The following is a 12,176-nucleotide window of genomic DNA, read 5'->3' as shown; positions in this document are numbered from 1 at the left end:
ATAAAAAGGAAGGATTAACCCGTTTCAATGACGTTGTCGTGAGTCAAGAAATTCTCCCAAAATAGATTGACCATGGCTACTTTTTTCCAATTAGAACGCTGTCTACTATCACATACCTATGAATTTCATTACTACTCAAACCACATGAACTCATGGATCATGGTTGAATCGTGTGCACGACCTGAAATCATAAATATTCAATCATAATAGCCATACAAGTTAGAAGTCTCTCTACTCAAATGGAAAGCAAAAGAAGAATGGCTAGACTTGACTGATTTTTGAAAAAATTTACTTTGTTTCTCTGAAGGTATAGAGAAAGGTAGATGTGCATGGCAGAATTTCATTCGCTGATGTATCAACCGTAATATAAACATTCAAGCAGCCAGCTGGAACGACGGCATCTTTGCTAAAAATACGTTAAAAGCTGACTTGCCGCAAATTTCATTAACGTTTTGAACCAACAAGCTATTAATGTAGTTTCTTTCATATCATTTATAGCATAAAATATAACGTTATACATCATATCTCATGCTGTGCTAGTTGCATAAGTTTCGTGGAAAATAAGCTGAAAAAACTAACCTTAGTTCAAGATAGTGATATGTGAGCCGTTCTGAATTATAGTGGTCTGTTGACCATTTTTATCGAAAATGAGATTTTTGCATAAATCGTATCCTTTTGGATAGATGTACTCTGCAAACAATAAAAATTTCAACACAGTAAGTTTCTAACCTGCTTTTTTTCATGTTGCATTTTTGGCATGGAACAGAATGACCATTCGTTCCGAACTATAGTGGTCTATGTCTATGTTAATAAACGATAGGTATTCGAACATGTTTTGATTTCAAAACTACATTGATTAGCCGCGTTAATTTATCTGGAAACTCGTTCTCGTGTATTAAGTTTGTTTGCGCTCGACTGTATCGTATGCTGCCCTGAAATCCACGGAAAAATGATGCGTGGGGATGTTGTACCCCCGAAATTTCTGGAGGATTTGTCAGAGTGTGAAAATTGCATCCATACTTGACGAGCTCCTATAAAACCCGCTAGGGACTGCCCTACGAAATCTTTTGCTATAGGGGACTGACGACGTAAAAAAACTGGGAGAGCATTTTGTGTACGACGTTAATAAGCGTAATACTGCGGTTATAACAGCAATCTAGCCGTTCGCTCTTTTTATAGATAGGACCAAACCTCCGGTAGTTTCTCTTCTTCCCAAATCCTGGAAATTATGCAATGAAGTGCCGTTATTAGTGGTTTCTGACCGTTTTTGTAGAGTTCTGTTGGGAGCCGATCTTTTCCTTCTTTAGCTGTTCGATTTCTCACCGGATCTCTTCGAGATCGGGAGCCTGAACGCGGTTTTCATTTACAGGCACCCCTGGGTTAACTTCCGTTCCGCCTCGTTCTACTGAGCCGCCATTGAGATGCCCATCAACGAAGAACTGCTTCTATCTGTCGACCATCTCGTAGTCGATAGTAACCAGGTTTCCCTCTCGTTGTTTCCACTTTTTCCGTGGTCAACTTATGACTTTATCTACCAGCCGAGAGCCGGGGTGCTTACTTACTTACTTAGGTGGCTTGCCGTCCTAAGACAAAGCCTGTTGAACGAAGTTTCTTCATGTAACTCGGTTGAGGGCTACCGCTCTCCAATTCCTCGGACACCGAGTACTCTCCGCCAGATCTCGCTCCACCTGGTCTAACCATCTTGCTCGCTGCGCTCCTGGTCGTTTTGTTCCTACCGGATTTGAGGCGAACACCATCTTTGCAGGGGAGTTGTCCGGCATTCTTGCAACTTGCCTTGCCATCATATCCGTCCAGTTTTAGCCACCTTCTGGATACTGGGTTCGCCATACAGATGTGCGAGTTCATGGTTCATCCTCTGCCTCCATACTCCGTTCTCCTGTACGCCGCTGTACGATCGTTCTTAGCACTCGTCGATCGAAAACTCCGAGCACTCGCAGGTCTTCCTCGAGCATTGTCCATGTTTCATGCCCGTAGAGAACAACCGGTCTAATAAGTATCTTGTACAGGGTGCACTTTGTACGGGGGCTTAGTCTGCTCGACCGCAATTGCTTGTGAAGCCCATAGTAAGCAAGATTTCCGCTGAAAATACGCCTCCGAATCTCACGGCTGGTATCATTGTCCGCCGTTACCAGTGAGCCAAGGTAGACAAACTCATCGACTACCTCAAACTCATCGCCGTCGATCAATATACTACTGCCCAAGCGGCGTCGGTCGGCCTTGGTTCCGCTGGCCAGCATGCACTTAACCCAATCTTTTCTGCTTCGCGCTTTAGTCTGGTGTACAGTTGAGTCACCGCCACAGATGTTCTGCCGATATCCATGTCATCGGCAAAGCAGACGAATTGACTAGATTAGTTGAATACTGTGCCCCGCGTGTTGATATCCGCTCGGTTCATAACACCTTGTAGCGCTATGTTGAACAGCAGGCATGAAAGACCATCACCTCGACGAAGCCCTCTGTGTGATTCGAATGAACTTGACAATCCACCCGAAATCCAAACACAGCACTGTATACCATCCATCGTAGATTTAATCAGTTTGATGAGCTTCCTGGCGAAGCTGTTCTCGTCCCTGATTTTCCATAGCTCTTTTCGGTCGATGGTATCATATGCGGCTTTGTAGTCAACGAACAAATGATGCGTGGGAACTCTGCATTCACGGCCCTTTTGGAGGATTTGCCGCAGTGTAAATATTTGATTCGTTGTAGACCGACCTTCGACAAAGCCGGCTTGATAAGTTCCCACAAATCTGTTCGCAATTGGTGATAGTCGGCGGAGAATGATTTGGGATAGGATAGCATAGTTCTCACAGTTCAACTTGTCGCCCTTTTTATAGATCGGGCAGATAACTCCATCTTTCCACTCCTCCGGTAACTGTTCCGTATCCCAAATTCTAACAATTAATCGGTGTATACAAACGGCCAGCTTTTCTGGTCCCATTTTAATAAGCTCCGCTCCGATGCCATCTTTCCCAGCTGACTTGTTGTTCTTTAGCTGCAAGATGCACAGTCGTCCGGCATCCTTGCGACGTGGCTGGCCCACCGTAGTCTCCCAACTTTCGGACGGTGTACGATAGGAATCTCTCCAAGTAGTGCCTGCAACTTGCGATTCAAACACCTACGCCGCTTTCGCCGCTCTCCGTTTGTACTCCGCCAAAAATAGCCCGCGACACCTTATTAAGCGTCTGGTGGAAGGAAACTTAGGCCCGACTTCCAGCTTAAATGCGTTGATGAATCTCCTTACTCGTATTATTGTCGCCGGTGACCAGAGATCCCAAATATATGACCTCATCAACCATTTCCAGTTCATCGCCATCAATAGTCACTGCATTAAATAGTTTTTACAAGCTTCTCGTTCGCTTGTGGGCATTCCCCGTCGAACCAATCATTTTGTTCACTCGGTGTTTTTCACCTAGCCCCTCGGTTGTGGCCTCATTGACAACCTCTTTGACAGGCCTCCTCTGGAAGCTGCAAAATTTGATACATCGCTTTTCGCTGACCGTTATCGTTTGTGTCGGTGTCCCGGCTATGAATCCCGATGACCGGTCTGCACATCGCTTCCCTCCAAGCTCGATGACGATCTTGATGTCCCATGGCGAATAGTTGTCATACGTCGCCTTCAGCTGCGCGTAGAAAGTTCTCATCGTCCGGTTTTTTCTCCGTGTGGAAATGCACGTTGTTGATGGTATAGTTGTAGAAATGTCCTTTGACTCTCAACATAGATGCCAGATATACAGACATTTGTGCATGCATACATTTGGGACCCCGTCATTTTCTCCACAGTGTTTTATTCTTTCAGTCTAATTTTTTCTGTAATATCTATACTTTGTGAAGTACTTTAATGTTCAGGAACATTGGTAGAACAATATCTCACAGGAACTGGAATAATTGGTGGGTCCCAAATTTTTGCTTGCACAAATGTCTGTATATCTGGCATCTACTCAACATAAACATCCTTTCGTTGATGGCTTTCCAGTGCATTACGCGATTTTGACCCGTCGGGTAAAATCAGGCCTTGCCGTCGCGCATCTACGCATAATCACCTTTGTAACAGACTTCCTGCAATGCCACGATGCCGAATCCTTGTCCCGCTTGCAAGATCGATTAACAAACCATAACAGTACGGTGTACTGATTACGGGTAGTTGTTAAGGCCGCTGTGATTCGAGCCTATTCAATCTCGGTTTTACCACTCTGACTTCGACGATCATCTCTCAGATTGCATTCGAAATTCACTTCTTTTGCGCACTGCGCACTTATCCGAGTGTTTCATAACTAACCGGTGATGCCGGTCCATTACCCCGCGATAGGTGGCAGTTCCGAGACTCGGGATTTGCGTTGTTCAACAAAGACTCTTTTCTTTTTAAAATGTACTCTGCGGCAAAACCCATAATATTTGAATATACATATGTTGTGAAAAATTGCTCTACCTCCATAAATCTAATGCCATGCACTAGCATTCTAGTTTGAAAAGGCTTTGTTTAGTGGATTTATGTGCATTTTGACAAAGCATCCGACAAAGAGCTTCGCGAAGAAACATTGAAAAGGATGGAAAAGCTTTGTTTTCGTCACTGGCTCGTCTTGTGTTTACAGTCATATCTATTGGACAAATTAGCCATTGTGTAACTAGGATCGGTCGAGTCAGATAGTTGTTCAATACCATCTGGCGTACCACAAGGTATTCACCTTAGTCCTTTAATTTCCATTCTGTTTGTACACGCCGTGAACTTCGCGCTCATCAACTTGTGAAATCATCAGCCCGTTATTCAATTACGCTGTTTAACAACCAGATATTCAAAAATTAGCCAGTCTCTGTGTCTTAAAGGGCATGGAGATGATTACAACTGATTGCAAGACCATAAACTTTTCCAAAGAATGGATGTAGCTGACCTATGACTATATATTTTAGATTGGATCGCGTTACATCGATAAAAGACTTGATAGTGACGCTGAACTGAAAACTTTTGTTCAACGACCACATCAAGGCTTTTGCTATGCTTCGTTTCATCCGTCGTAACGCACTCCAATTTTGTGACACGTACGCTTTGAAGAAACTGTATTGCTCGTTTGCATGAAGCATCATTGAATACGCTATCTAAATCTTGGAACCTTATCATCAAGTAAATAAAAAAATCTTAAAGCCGTTTATTAAAGTATTTGATTTTTTTTGTAGATCAAACATATTGAATATCACAGCAAAGAATATTGTATGTTAAATAAAAAGGTTTTCTATATACTACTTATATAATTATGTTTACTGTATCACCCCATTTACTGTTATTTCATCATGCCCAAGTGCCTGTGGCCCTAGTAAAGCCTAACCCCAGCGAATAAAATGTGTGAATCAAAAACTTGTCTCGCCGGAAGTACAATTCATCGGAAAGCACCCTTTATGGCCATGATTGGCGTAATTCCGCTTTCGGTTGTTGTCTCCAAGTCGCAAACTAAGAGGTCGCAAGCAACTTTTACTGTTTTCTCTTTCAGTTTTGCATCTTTTTTTTATTTACACCACTCTGCAGTTTATACTCATTGCTGCCGTCGTTTTATGAGTTGCTTCCATGTTGTTACTAGAGACCTGCACTTGTATCTTTGCCACTCTCGGCACGTCCGGTCCGGTTCGGGAGTTCCTACATACATACATATCGTTTGCCGCGATCATTTACGGGCAGCACCCTGTACACCAGCCAGGGCACTGTCGACTCACCAAGTGAGAGGGAAACTTTCTTTCGCGGCAACCGCAGCCGGTACTGGTGGAACAAGTTACCAAAAGCTGACCACGATACGCAATATCACTTGCCGTTTTGCCTCGGTTGCCGCCTTTGCTGGCCACAGCATGTGGCAGACAAGTGCACTTTTTGTGCTGTTATAGTAAAACTTGCACCATTTCTTGAGTCCATCTCAGGAATGCATCTTGGTCGGACAGCCTGGCAATACTTTTGCTTATTTTTTTGAAGTGGAATTTGTGTCCTCTTCATCTCGGTAAAGCTTGGCCAGTGCAAAGTTATTGAAACGATTTATTGATGATACCTGAAAATGCTCCGAACATTGCAATACTGTTGTAAACAAACGTTTCCTGCTTTTCATCTAAATTGTATAACAAAGAAAACTCTCGCCTGTCGTTGCATCGATATAAATGGTGCAGAGCATTAATCGTTAAATCATTTAGTTGAAGTAATTCGATAGTCAGAGATGTTGACTAATTAACATGAATGATCAGAGTATTTAAAATCTCTGAGTATTACGTGATTGAAGTTAGTATGGTTATATCAACGAAGAAACAAGATTTGAATATGAAAACTGCTGTTAATTAAACGAATGGTAGGTAGTCGTTGTTATTAGTAAGGGGCTGCGTTTTCATTTTTTTACATAAAAAGATCGTGAAATGAAATAAATTTTGGTGCCATTTTATCTACTTTCGTATGTATTCAAAATTGCAAATTCGGCTGCATTTTGTGGAATAATAATGATAAATACATTATGGTCTAACGTTATCAGCTTTCTACTTAATTTGACTATAGACAGGCGGATGTTTGCGGCACAAACCGCTGAACAAAGCGCTGCCGGTTTTCGAAACCGGTGTGAAACAGTTGCTTTGTTAGGCGGAAATTTTTTCTTGACAACACTCCATTTACAACACCTTAGGTTTCTCAAGTATTCCACTAATACAATCACCGTCGGTGGGTCCTAAATAATTGAGGTGCGCTCGGGAAATTAGAAAAATGACTCATGATTATATCGCGCGAGTTATAACACGGAGAATGGGACGAACCGACAAAACAATGCCTCAGAAGAGGCCTAATCGAGGTCACCACCATTGAAAGTGTTTAACGAGAGTGAATGAAAGAGATACAAGTAGACACACGCCACACGGAAAGAGAACTAGCTTGACGAGTGCATGCCGCCCAACCCTTGGCCCGTCAAGCTGATTGTGCTTTATCAGCTCCAGTTTTTATGTTAATTAGTGGAGTCGTTACATGTTTTGGTTTAAAACTACGTAAACATATCGTACGGAAACTTACCTTTTATTGCTGTTCGGTACCTTTTTAGATAATTTGCATAACATTAGTTACCGAAAAGCTACTATAAGGTTTATTAGAAGTTGTTAGTAACATCAGTCTGAACTTATCATAAAAATAACCGAATCCAAAAAAAAAAAAAACAATCATAAAGAAAGTAATTTAGTAATCATTTTACTCACATTTAGTAAACGAGATAACGATTTCGACTACAACAGTGAATTATTATAGTTAATACCAGCACGGTTTGATATCGCATTCAGGATGGAAACATTGTGTCGCCACATCCCTCAAAAGGTCGAACGACGACGTTCAACTCCATCCACTCAGGAGGACTCATTGAAAGCTCGTCCGGTCAAAAAGCAGGTGAAGTGGAACCGCGCCCCAAACTGGCCGTACCTGCCTTTCACCTGTTTGTGAATTCAGCTGTGCTGGACAAACGCCCTCCTACGAGAAAGTAATGCGACAACCAGTCAGCGGGTCTCCAAACTATCGGCACGAGAGGACAGCCCCCTGTGCTCAGGTCGGAGGCAGGTTTGGCTTGTGCGGCCTTTGTTGACGGTGCAATTTCGTTTCTCACATCAAGCGTTTATTGACCGGAACCGATTGTTGCAACGGCGCGGACGGCCCGGCCGGTGGCGGCGTGTCCGTCGCAGTAGCGCTTACTACTCCGACCGTACCGTTTCGGAAATCTCTGTCATGACTTCGGTTGCATTATGCATTTTTTCGTGTAATTTACGACCGGAATGACCTTACTGATATTGAATTTTATTTTCAAGTGTGAAAGTTAAAGGACATTAAACTCTTCAGTCTAGCTAGCGGTTGCGCTTCGTTTAATTACATTTCTCAACCAATTTGTTCAGCTTGGTTGATGCTTTGTGACGAATGAATCGTGGTGCTTATTGGTTAAAATTTCACCTTTAACATACACTGTAGATGCATCATTAGACGTTCATTTTAGTCTTTTGTTGCAAGAGAGTGGCCAAGACTGACTTCATTGCATCGTGACAAATTGTCGTGCATCATGATTTTTATTTACGACCAAGATATATAAAATAAATTAAGTATTTCATTTTTTATTTAATAGTTCAATTTCGTTTGCGATTGACCAGCAAAGCATAGCAGTTTTTGTTGATTCATTTTATTCGAAAGCAATTAATTTTACGGCACATCAGCTGTACGTGTTAATGAATTATTTCATGAAATCAAAGAAGACTAGTAAATTTATGTCAGATTGGTTGTGTGTTTGATTTCCCTTTTTTTGATTCGAAATTTAATTATACGTTTACGGCGAACTAATTTTTTATACGTGTAACTAATTGACGCGCGAAATGTGATATACTAATAAAATGAGCATTTAACCAAATGCACCAACATTTTTAAACACATATTCTACATTTTTGAAAAAAGATTTAAATTATCTGAAGTACTTCACTGTCACTATCTTATTCATATAATCTAATAAAGCCATTTCGAATGGCGGCTATTATAATAGCTTACTAGGGTACCGGAGGGTATTTTCAGTATGCTACTAAATTTGGCACACGTTCCCTTTTTTGCTGCCTCTGATATGATATTGCCTTTTTGCCTCTGATATGAAAATATAAATCAATTTTCATTCGCTAGCAATTTGCAGCGTTTTGTTTTTAATTTCAGCCTATGATGCTCTATTTACACTACTACAAATATGCGACGCAGATGCGCCTGAAACTCTTCTATAGTGTTGATACAGCTAGTTTTTGAGTGACATCCACTTGCTTCTGGTGCTAGTGTATATGAACGATTTGATACTGTACACTAGCACCAGAAGCAAATTGTTATCACTGAAAAACTAGTTATCTTCAATGACCCAGCCAGGCAATACCGACACGTTATTCGTTATCCGTTATCACGTTATCTGTCTTTCTTTTGATCTACTTTTGAAGGACAGTAATCCACCGAATATGCCCCTGGGTGTTGCTATTTTCTCATTGTAATTCCTCAGGCTTCTTGAAATAGATACAGCTGGTTTTTGGTAGACGATAACCCTTTGATAAGCCCCAACAATATACCCAAAATCAGCTTTATTGTTACCTAGCTGACCCGACAAACTTCGTATTGCCACAAATTAAACTGTGTTGTACATAAATCGTGAATCTCGGATGACCTTTGTCACAATCTCGAGTTTTGCAAGTTTTTGAGGAGTTCATGGGTGTTTTAATATACAAATTTTCCTCACAGTAAAGTAAAAGACAACTTCCCCCATTGCTTAGTCTGATAAAATAAAGAGAATAGCATTACATCATTACAAACCATTTCGCCGAATACCATTTTGCAGAACACCAATTCTCGGTTGACCACAACGCGGAATATAGAGTTTCGCAGAATATCATTTCGCGAAAACCCTTACGCGGGATGTACCATTTCACGGAAAATCTTTTCGTAGAAAGTACCATTTCGCAAGGGTGACCCACCTGAAGGAAAGTAATAGAGGTCAGTAGATCTAGGAAAATAAATAAACCTAGATAGAGGTGATCTCTACGGAAGGCTGCCCCCTCCGCACGTTTTATGAAAGAGTCTAAAATTTCACGAGTTCGATTAGTTTTTGAGTTACGCAAAAATTTCAGTTTTATTTGTATGAGAGTCCTTATCCCCCTACCACAGGGGTGAGGGGTCTCAAACCATCATAAAAAAATTCATGCCTCCAAAACACCCACATACCAAATATGGTTCCAGTTGATTAATTAGTTCTCGAGTTATGAGAAAATTTGTATTTAATTTGTATGGAAGCCCCCCCTCTTAAAGAGGAGAGGGGTCATAATTCCCCTCCTAAAGAGGGGAGGGGTGCCAATTCAGCTTAAAAAAAATTTTGCCTACAAAAACACCCACATCCTAAATTTGGTTCCATTTGTTTGATTAGTTCTGGAGTTCTGAGGAAACTTGTATTTCTTTTGTATGGGAACCCCTCCCTCCCTCCTAAAAAGGGTCCTAATTCATCATAGAAAAAATTCATGCCTCCAAAAACACCCACATGCCAAATTCGGTTCCATTTGATTAATTAGTTCTCGAGTTATGAGGAAATCTGTATTTAATTTGTATAGGAGCCCCCCTCCTAAAGTGGGGAGGGGTCCTAATTCACCACAAAAAAATTCTTGCCACCAAAAACCTTCACATGGAAAATTTGGTTCCATTTGCTTGAATATTTCTCGAGTTATAAGGAAATTTGTATTTCATTTGTATGGAAGCCTCCCCTCTTAAAGGGAAGAGGGATCATAACTCGCTCCTAAAGAGGGGAGGGGCCTCAGTTCACCAACGAAAAAATTCTTGTCTCCGAAAATACCCACATGTCAAATTTTGTTCCATTTGCTTGATTAGTTCTCGAGTTATACAGAAATTTGTGTTTCATTTGTATGGGAGCCCCCCCTCTTAGTGGGAGGAAGGGTCTCCAACCATCATAAGCACCTTCCCTGGCCCCAAAAACCCTTATAAGCAAATTTTCACGCCGATCGGTTCAATAGTTTTCGATTCTATAAGGAACATACGGACAAGCAGAAATCCATTTTTATAGGTATAGATTGTGCAACTAAGAAATTATGGTGGCGCACGCGCAGTGCCACCTATTGAGTTATTCGATGGATTGCTTTATAACTGTTACGGTTTGTACCGTGCCGGTTTTTTCGTCCTGCCGGATTTTCAAACAACACAGACACCACTATACGAAATGGGTCTAAAATAGCCGCAGCAACTTCATTTTTTCTCACGGCTATAACTCAAATTCAGTAGCGTTTTATTAAGACCAAAATGCACTCCGATATTCAGTAAATGTTATTCTATCAATTGGTATAAAAATCTTGTCTCGAATAAATTTTGCTCAGGCCACCGCTTAATGGGCTGAAAATACCCACCGGTACCCTATGTGTTACTGCGATTGTTTACAGCGTGCTGTCTGTACCAGTGCTCGAAAAAATTGAAAGCCCAGCATGAAGGCGAAAATAAAAAATATTCAGCGTATGCAGTTTTACCCCCGGTAGTATTCTTTTACCTGTCAACCCATAGACATTACTACTGAACTACTGGCAGTGTTTGTCTTTGTCAGTTTTCTACCCTTCAAACAATTCATTCATAACCTGTCAGTCAATTTATTACTCTTGACTGATGGTTTTGATCTCAAAGTTTAGTTTTTTAGACTGCCTGCTTTTTGAAATCAACCAAAACCTGGTTAAAGAGAATTAATTAAAACTTCGGATCATTGTTCACGTATATTGTAATTTAGTTTGTCATTATCTGTAGTTCAAAATGACCGTGTATAACGTGTATAACACTGTAACGTCGGAAGCGGTCTGCGTTATAACCGGGATAATTCCCATTGATATCATTTTGGTGGAGGACAGTGAATATTATAAACGGTAGCACATTAGAGGAATAAGAAAAGTCATGCGAGCAGAGTCATTATCTAGTGACAGCAGGAGCGAAACGCCGGGACTAACGGCAGATGAATGTAAAGACTAACACCGGTTGTCTCAGTGTAGAATATAGAATAGAAAGCACAGAGTAGTGCATGTCTATCTGACGCAATTGCTTTCGAGATATGGTTGCTTCAGACATTATTCACATCGATTCGGTCATGCAAGGTCACCCTCTCCCTGAAGTAATACCGATAAGGTGGTGCCAGGCGGGATTGAGGCTGGAGACTCGAGTAGGGTTTTAGTGGGTCTGGATCCTCAGTAGGGGGGTCGGGATACCAAACCCCACTCCCTGAGTTGTCTTCTCAGGTGTCTGATAGCAGATTTCCCTGCTCGTAAAAAAAATGCAAGGTCACCCTTCTGTCCGGAGTGCGGTGGTGTGGAGGAAAAACCTAAGCATGTGGTCTTTGAATGGTCCAGGTTTGAAGTTAGGCGGACGGAGATGCTTACGCTCAACGTAGATAACATTATCGAGGTAATGTGTCTAGATGAGAGTAGTTGGAACGTCGTCAGGAGGTCGATTTCAAGAGTTCGGTCCTATTTATTTTCAACAATCTGATTTCTCGGCGAATCTCGTCAAGGTTGGAGGCTAGGACACTACTATAGTTCCCGAGCTGCTGCTTCCGATTACTTGCGAAGATTTGTACTCTCACCCGCGTTACACAAGATTACAAGATATGTATCTAGTGTGCAACACTCGC

At 41.5% G+C, this 12,176-nt stretch overlaps 1 protein-coding gene across 2 annotated transcripts in view; it reads left to right on the top strand.

Annotated features, from left to right (window-relative positions):
• Window positions 1-12,176, top strand: part of LOC128742174 (trichohyalin) — a 70,135-nt gene that overhangs the window by 14,468 nt on the left and 43,491 nt on the right. The window lies entirely within an intron of this gene.

The sequence above is a fragment of the Sabethes cyaneus genome, chromosome 3, assembly GCF_943734655.1.
Source record: "Sabethes cyaneus chromosome 3, idSabCyanKW18_F2, whole genome shotgun sequence".
Taxonomy (NCBI): domain Eukaryota; kingdom Metazoa; phylum Arthropoda; class Insecta; order Diptera; family Culicidae; genus Sabethes; species Sabethes cyaneus.
This window is presented reverse-complemented; position numbering and strand designations above follow the sequence as displayed.